The sequence below is a fragment of the Lepisosteus platostomus genome, chromosome 14 (assembly GCF_059453375.1).
Source record: "Lepisosteus platostomus isolate fLepPlt1 chromosome 14, fLepPlt1.hap1, whole genome shotgun sequence".
Classification (NCBI taxonomy): Eukaryota; Metazoa; Chordata; class Actinopteri; order Semionotiformes; family Lepisosteidae; genus Lepisosteus; species Lepisosteus platostomus.
Genome location: NC_142624.1, coordinates 25070634 through 25078336, shown reverse-complemented (window position 1 = coordinate 25078336; position 7703 = coordinate 25070634).

Genomic DNA, 7703 nt, shown 5'->3' with positions numbered 1-7703 from the left:
TGAACAGAACATTTTCTATTATTTAAAATACATGTTGCTTTGTACAGTTTCTAAGATAGGCTGTAAACAGTGTTACGTTAGTTTTAGCACGTTTTCGGAATTAATCACATAGCCCGTTTTAGATCATTATCAGTTTGAAATTGCAGACGAGAATGGCGTTCGGGGAGTTACATTGGGTTATACAAAATATCATACTTCTGGACAGGATTTGCATTGTTTTTTTTTTTAACCTGAAACCTCCCAAGTCGGGTAGGCTTTTTTCAGGAACAGTTCGAAATTGCAGAATTAAATGGTGGTAAGGCCGCCATGCTGGATTGTACAGATATTCAATTTTAACATATTTCCATGATATGAGTAGTTTCAGAGGGTTTTCTGGAAATATTTATACTGACAAATTCTGATAGTGTAATATGCACTGAATAATGAGAGAAAGAACCTTGTGCATAGCAGGTGCTTAGAGATGATAATGTGAAGAAGGTCACCTTGGTGTCATAAGGTGAAAGATCACATGAGAGTTGCCTTCCAGCAAGAGCCAGATTCCAAAACTTTGCAGCAGTTCCTGTCATACTTTTCTCTGCCCCCTGGGTGCAGACTGGTGCTGCCTTTCTTATTTGTCAAGAACGGAAATCTCTAGCTTTCCCCAAGTGGCCTATGAAGAAACTGCAATACCAGGCCCTAGAGCTGTTAGTGTATAGGGGTGTTGCAAAACAGCTTGAATGATCAATCTTATGATCAGCATAACCCCTGTAAGGCTGGCCCCCCCTAACATCATCTCTCTGTGACTCTACCTCTTTGAGCCACCACCTGTCATATCACTGACTCGTCCCACTGCACAGTTCCATCAGACCCACCCAGCCAGTTCTCTGCTGAAGTGCTGAAGTAGGCCGGCTGCAGTCATGCTATGGGTAGGAGGAGGTGCTCTTGCTCTGTCTCAGCTTCTCACTTGGTGGGGCCATGAGTACTGGACCATCTGCTGTCCAGGACCTGTTGCTGTTGAGAAACACGATATCTCTCGCCGTCATTTCCAGGCAGGGAGACTCCTAAACATTCTTTTACTGCTCAGCACTGACCATTCATATTCTCCGGGAGGTGTTCTATGGCATCATGTTTGAAGGTTGTCGATGTCTTTTTATCTGCTCGGTGAACATCTCCTGGACCAAGAAGATGGAGGCAGAAATTCCCTTTGTGCAGCGGCCACAGCCCGCTTTGCACAGACTGCTGCAAGCTTCAGCCTGCTAAGTGACACAAAGACTTCATTCTTTCTCAGAGTGGAAGGAAAATCCTCTCTCTTTCCTTCTGGGCCTTTGACTGCCTGCTTGATGCCATTGTCTACTCACTACAATCATCATTGTAATAAAACTGGTAGCTTTAGATAGTCCCTAAGCTAAGAATGATATTGCCCTTCAGGCTCATGAAACAGTGAATAACTTAAAGAGGACAAAATTCAGGACCTAATGCATAACCGGTGTTTGAATAAAGATACAACAGTGACAAAGGTCATCCTGGATGATCTCCTCCAGTGAACAGCCAGCCACTGCAAGGGTGCTCCATCCATAGATGTCTTCAAGCTCTATTATCTGAGGCCTGTCAGCTTGAAGTATATATCTTGTAAAGTCATATAGAGTACTGGAGTCTGTCATTAGGGAGAAATTAGAATGACATTTGTACAGCAATGATGTCACTGAGAATACTCTGCCCGGGCTATCAAGAGGGAGATTAATAAACATTCTAGTGTTTTTTTGAAGAAGCTTAAAATGATAGTAATGAGAATAGTGATTATAAATGTGTGTAAATATTCCAAACATTTTGATAAGGCTTCCCAAGATTGAAAAGTATTTATAAGGCTGTAATATTAAATTTAGTGCAGTGGCACACATAATTAATCATGAATTAACATGGCCTACATACTGTAAGTTAAAGTGTTGTTAAAAGGACTTTGTTGTGTGTTTCCCAACACTAGTTTCCATTATTTGTATGAAAGGTAGACAACTAATATCTCTTAATCATGAGTCAAGAGTAAGTCTGACTCCTTTTGATATAAAACAATTTTACAGTTTTAGCAAGTTTAAGAATTCTGTAAAGAGTGTTTTGAGAATGGGCAGTATTCTTAGATGCACAGAAGTTCTGCAAAAAATCTGGTCTAAACAGAATTCACATGATTTTGTTGTAAAATGTGTAGGGGTACCAGCATTCTCATCTCCACCCAGTGCAGATTCCAAAGATTTGACTTAGTCAAGTAGCTCTTTTGTTCAGCCAGCGGCCATATCACCCTGCCTCACAACTAGCAGCCTACTGAAGCTAAGCAGGTGTGAGCCTGGTCAGTATGTGGATGGGAGACCTCCTGGGAAAAACTAAGGTTGCTGCTGGAAGAGGTGTTAGTGGGACTAGCAGGGGGTGCTCACCCTGCGGTCTATGTGGGTCCTAATGCCCCAGTATAGTGATGGGGACATTCTATTGTAAACAGGTGCCATTCCTTGGATGAGATGTCCTGACTCTCTGTGGTCATTAAAAATCCCAGTGTAGGGGGTGTAACCCTGGTGTCCTAGTCAAATTCCCATTGGCAAATTTCCCTACCAATCATGGCCTCCTTATAATCCCTTTCTATGAATTGGCTTCATTACTGGCTTCCTCCCCACTAATAGCTAATAGCTGATGTGTGGTGAGCGTTCTGGCGCACTATGGCTGCTGTTGCATCATCCTGTAAGTCCTGTAAAGTGCTTTGAGTGGAGTATCCAGAAAAGCGCTATATACAGTAAGTGTAAGCAATTATTGTTTTGTCTTTTTGTTTATTCTGATGGTTTTCAAAGCACTATTTCCTGCTTTTCTGACATCTATTTCTTTGGCCAAGTCTGTATTTTATTATATTCTTAAACTGTTTGTATGCAAAGAATTAAACAATTGTTTTGTTTCGAGATGAATAAGAGTTTATATACAGGTATTGTAAAAATCAATGACACATGAATTTCATATAAAAACAACTGCTTGTGAAAATGAAAGACACAAAAAATGGGGTGCTTTCTTCAGACAGTCAAATGTTTGCATTTGAATAATGTAATACCAAATTTAAGATACTGTAGCTTGGTTTGCATTGAGTCTTGATGAACTGAATACCCTATCGCCAGTATACATTTTTTCATGAAGGACAACTGGAACCTTATGGAGATCGGGATTACTAATTTCATGAACATCCACCAATTTTCTCTAACCAATATGTCACCATCCACTCATATATCAGCAATATACGCCTCTTTCAAGGATTACCAGACTCCATTTTCGATACTTACACAATCAACTATCCATTTTCTGAACATTTACTGTACGTCTGCATTCAAATCACGCGTAGCCACGCCCAACACTCAACTTTACGACATCCACTCCCCACTATTTCCTGTAGCGCTGACGTCACTCATACGTGCACGCCTTCAAGCGACAGCGACCAATTCCAGTGTCAATTTCAAATACCCCCTCCATTAACACCCGGTAACATATACTCTAGTGTAGAATATCAAATTAATTACCAATAATAAACACATTTTTTTTAAAAAAAATTGACCCTCGCAGAAAGTTTCGTTCAGATTTAGGTTGCATAATTTTAATAATTGACCCCTGAACAATGTAACGGTAGTATCTGTCCATTACTGTACTGGCTGAAATTATATAACTCATAATATACAGTATGCACATTTTCACTAAATGAACAGAACGGCCTCCGCTTATTTGTAATATTTTCTTATGTTCTTATATATTAGTAATCTGTGTAGGAATGCATAGAAAATGAGTCAGTAAGGACTTCAGAAATCCCTTCGAACATTGATGAAATGTGTGTGAAGAAGTCACCTTAAGGGAAGCAGGCCATATAAAAAAAACGTCAGTAAACCTAATACCTCACATTATGTCAGACCATAGCACATCATGAAGAGGAAGTCTATTTCTGTGACCCAGATAAGAGCTGACATGACGGAGGCGGGTGAAATTCAAGGAAGCAGATAATGGTTGGAAGATCAGTATAGATAGTTATATTGATCGCTATATCTGCTATATCTGCTAAATTGTCCAGGAATAACAATGGTTGGTCAATGTGGGTCAGTGGTTAGACTCAGTGAGCCTGTGTGCTTGATGATGTTCTCATAATTAAGTACTTTGAATTTCTCCTGTTCATATACCAGCATGTCTGGGATGTTCTTAAATATGCTCTGCCTCCAAGTGGTATCCTTCCAGAACTATTCCAGAGCTGGGCATGTCCCTGAGAGAACAGAATGCAATCAGAATTTCTCATTTTATATCACTGTCACGTTTTGTTAGCTTCATTTGAGGTTAAGGGCTTAATGTAGACTCACTGTCATGATGGTTCATTTAATTATATTGAATAGTGCATTAGTCACTTTTCCTTCCTTTTATAAATATTATGGCGTAACTTATTACGTTATGTACACAGAGACACATTTTTTCCCTGTGTGGATAAAAATACTTTTGTTATCTTACATTGAATTGTTTCGCGAGTGCTTGTTTCATAATGACCCCTAGCGGTTGAAATTGGAAAAAAAAACTGGTTTTCGTCAAGGCAGAAAATATATCTGCTTCTGATAGACAATCGAACGTGGCTCGAACGATTGGAAACTACAAACCAAATTCCTGCCTGTTTCCATTGGAGAAGAAAGAATACCTAAAAAAATAAAATAAAAGACATTGTCAAACACTTGGATTGTAGTTAATAAATGTCAGGCGAGTCACAACTTCATAAATTTTAATTTAGGTTGATATAATCTGACTCGAAGCCTTGAGTACCTTTGAATCACTGATATGGTAAATTCCGTTTTTAAATGACTTTAAAAAGAGATTATTATTAAAAGTTACAGAATAAAGTTGGTAATTGTGTTACTAAAGACTGTCAAAAAAGTTGAACTGAAAGTCATTGGAAAAACAGCTAGAATATATCTATTTTCTATTAAAAAAACTGCTGCAGTCAACTTGTGAGTGTTAAACCCTGTAAAAATACAATCAGACTCAGACAGGTGGAGGTTTTGTTTCAATGTTAAGTCTCATCCTTGGCTTCTAAAGCACCATTCCCTGATTCCCCCCAAAAAACACTTCACAGAATTATATCATTTTGTACAATTAAAGTTACACCAACGTAGTGGAAAAGTGAGACTGAAGTGACTCCTGTGCAGATAAAATAATAACTGTTTTGAAGTTCACTAAAATTTTCTTTACGTCAATGTGCGAGGAAAAAACCTGTTATTTGTGGCTGGTCAGAGATGATGAGCATGCCTCTGTTTTCATTGTCTCCTACCACAAGGCTCAGAGTGGAAACCTATGGACAGCTAAAGTTAAGGATGAAGATTATTGCAATTAACCCAAACAGAGTGCAGTCAGAGTATAGATGGATTTGGAGTAAGCAATTTATTTTTGGTATCCTTTTAGTGAAAAACATTTTTTGACCAAGAAAAAAAAAACACATCAAACGACAGCAAGAAATGTAACGCTGCTTTCTAATTGTTTCTGCATTTCGTTATAATAAACACAGAATTACTTAACTAGAAACAAGCTTCAAGAATATGGGACACATTACAGATGTAATTCTTCCATAGCCAACTTATCCTTAAGGATTTCCAGGCATTTTCTTGAGGGATTCCTCTGTTCTAAGCTATACTTTACTCAATTTGATGTGCAGCTTTGGTTTGTCTTCCTTCCATTCATTCATAAGATCCTAGATAGGCAAGGTCACAGAAGTGGCATATAAGCCCCTTCCTTGCTGCTTGTCCTTCTCTAGTCAGATGTCTTTGGGCAAATGTTTCTGGCTGCACTTGAAGTATCTCTTCACGGACTTTCAGACCTGAAAGGAGTACTGGCTATGGGAAATCTTACTGCAGAGCAAAATTGCTTTGTTGCTGTATTTTCCAGTCCCTGTGCATTATGGGAGCTAAGACCACTAAACTCCAGATGGCAGCTTAGTGCCCAAAGCTGCAGACAACAACAGCTCTCTTGCAACATAACAGTTATCCCGGCAAACATATTCATGGTTTTGCCAAGAGCTAATTGGAAACAAAAGCTTTATTTTATTACCAACTCAGTGGTTTCAATAAGCTTTATGAATTTGCTCCTCCCTTTGTCAATCCTAACATAAAACCTTTCTGATTTTAAGTTATATGGCTGCCATAATCTTATTTATATATAGACCATCCATCCATCCATTTTCACTCCACTTTTCCTGGTAGGGGTTGCAGCTTTATATAGACTAGAACATCTTAATTATAATATCACTGAAAAAATGTAGTTAATCAGGCTTTGTTAAAGAAAATCTATTCTAATGCCCGCCCTCTCATCCATCGTCTGAGAGCTGTTGTTTTCTTGCAAGGGTCAATGCAATCCTGGAAGCACAGGGCACCGGATGAAACTACTGCACGTTCTTCTTGGGACACAAGCCCACTGTGGAGCACACACAAACAGGCATAAAGGGACAATTTACAGACACCAACAAACCTAGCCAGCATGTCATTGGAAGGTGGAAGGAAACCAGAGAACCCAAAGAAAACCATACGAACCCAGGAACAACATACAGTACACATTTCAGACAAAGTGTACCCTAGTCAAACATGAACCTGGGATTCAAGATCTGTGATGAATCAGCGCTAAACCCTACATCACTGTGTCACTCCCAGAAACCAATTATATATATATATCATTTTCGACCAGCGTGAACAATCTCTTCCCCTTGGGTGATGGAAAATGCCCCAGCTAGAGCACTAATGACAATCATGTGTTGGTCACCAAATTTTTCAATAAATTTAAACAAACTTCTGAAGAGCATGCCTGAATTGCAGGAAAAGGACCAGACAGTTTGAAGGAAGTTAATCTTTTCAGTTGTAGTACTGTAAGAGAGAAGGGAAGAATTTGTTGAGGGTTTCAAATGTTATGTTTACTGAAAAAGGTTGAATGACACAGTGGTGCAATGGTTAGCATTGTTGCCCTCTGATCCTGTATTGGATGAAGCAGTTAGAAAATGGATGGATGGAAAAAGGTTGAAACTCCTTTCGATTATAGTCTAGTTTCCAAAACAGGATTCAGAAAATTTTAATGCAATTATTTTTTACTTGAAGGCTACGGATGTTAATTTTTTATTGTCTGAATAAATGAATTGGAAATTCAACCCCATTCTTCAGCAGGTCAGTGAGATCTCAAACAATTGTACCCGGTTGGCATGGTGGCCAGTACTCCTCTATGTTTCTCTTGGTTGTAGTTCTAGCTATCCAAGGGCACCTTCTGTGTGGAGTTTGCATGTTACACACATTCATTTTCATTCATTCTTATCACCATGGGACAGGTTTCCCCACTAAGGTGTTGTAGTAACATTCTAGATAGTTCTGCTTTGCACCATGTACCTCTCGGGTTAATCTCTGGATCATTACAACCTTCTAAAAATATAGCTGTTTTTGAAAGTAGATGTTTGTCCTCTTTCAGAGTCTTAAAATAATCAGTATTTTAAAGGTTTTATGTCTACTACAGAAATTTACTACCTTTACTTATACTGTATATGTTTACTCATTTGATTAAATCCTTAAACATTTTACATTGGTACATATGGTGAGTAGTTTTTTAATTATTTAAAACTATGCAAATCAGTAGCACCAGTAGTATTGGAGCACAGAAGGTAGTGTACTTTCTTATACTTGGTAATAGTGTGATGCCAGTATATTGCTTCTGAA